We start from the raw sequence: 1,519 nt of genomic DNA, 5'->3' as shown, positions 1-1,519 counted from the left end.
AGTCTAATACCAAGGTTCAGATTAATTACGAACAATTAATTTAGTGAGATCAAGTGATCAGAACAGCTAGCTGGAGCAATGCTTCCGATTAGTGAGTTCTAATCTATATTAGGCTCACAGCTTACTCTTGACTGAACCTATAAGGTCACACCAATGGCATGTAACAGATCACCGGATTAAATGAATCAGAAATTCATTTAATAGCTTTTCTGGACTTAGTTCGGAAAAACATAATATACGATATGATGTTGGATCGGAATCGTATATCGTATCGCGAATATTCGTAAGCTGGGCGAAACGAATAATCGTATAGTACGACGGTGATTCGTCGTGTACGATACGATAAATAATAGCCGTAAGGCGTTGGTCGCGAATACGAGCCGCAACGAAGCTACCGGCCCGTCGAGCCCAACGCGCATGCGCGCAAGGCCCAACGAGTCAGCAACTCGCGTGCAGCAAGCAGCCAGCCCGAAAGGACTTGGCGTGTGCGCGCATAGAGTGTAGCGATGCAGCGAGCAAAGCAGCGAGGCCCAAGCCCACGGCTACGATGCTCGGCTGCTGTGTGGGCTTCGGTGAGTGTGGACATGTGTGGCCGGTTGAGGCCTTGTGCCTTGGCCAGTTACACAATATAACCTAAGGGTTATATTCCACACTCCAACTTATGTTTTTTCCTAATTCAGAAAATTACGTACGTTCAGTTATTGCCTCCGCTCTAAACTGTTCTTCCCAAAAAGCAAAACACTCTTGAGCATTGTCTAAGCTACGAATCTCAAGACGGATTTGTACGTGTCGGTGAACCAAATAGAGGAACGACGATTGGAGTTCTTTGTTCGTGTTCGTGAATCATAAACTCGGGAAAACACGCTTCTTATGTAAGTTTGCTTAATCTGTTCTTTATACATGTTTCCTAGCTTTGGGGATTGTTCCGCACATGTTAATATGTTTTAACTGTATTCCCCTACATATAGTTTACAGCACGTTCGGATTCGCCTTAGGATTCAACCAACTAGGATAAATCTAAGGTTTTAATGCACTCGGGAACTCACAATAAGTGATAGGCTAAAGTATTGAATTTATTGAATTCAACTTTTGATGTATGATATAAATTTATGATCATGGATCATCTATTTATAATGGAATAGAGTAGTCATATCCTACTAGGATTAGATTTACTAAAACCCTTAGAATTAGGATTTAAGTTAATCTCAAATACTTAGTCTTTCAGAATCATCCAAATACTTAGGTATTAGGATAATCATAAAGTTCTAAACCAAGTAGGATAGGGAAAACGGTTAGCTTGTGGCCCAAGCTACTTGTTGCGAAAGTAGACTTGCCGCTCAAGCCCATGATCCATGCGGGCAGCAGCCTTGGCGCGCAAGGCTTGCCTTTGCCTTGGCGCTTGCCTTGCCGCCCAAGACCACACGCGCGGGCCTTGCTGGGCGTTGGGCCTGGCGTTGGCGCTGGGCCTTGTGCTCGGTGCTGGTGGTGGGCCTTGTGCCTGGCGTTGGCCTGTCGAGCC

The sequence above is a fragment of the Spinacia oleracea genome, chromosome 3, assembly GCF_020520425.1.
Source record: "Spinacia oleracea cultivar Varoflay chromosome 3, BTI_SOV_V1, whole genome shotgun sequence".
Classification (NCBI taxonomy): Eukaryota; Viridiplantae; Streptophyta; class Magnoliopsida; order Caryophyllales; family Amaranthaceae; genus Spinacia; species Spinacia oleracea.
Note: the sequence above shows the minus strand (reverse complement) of the source record.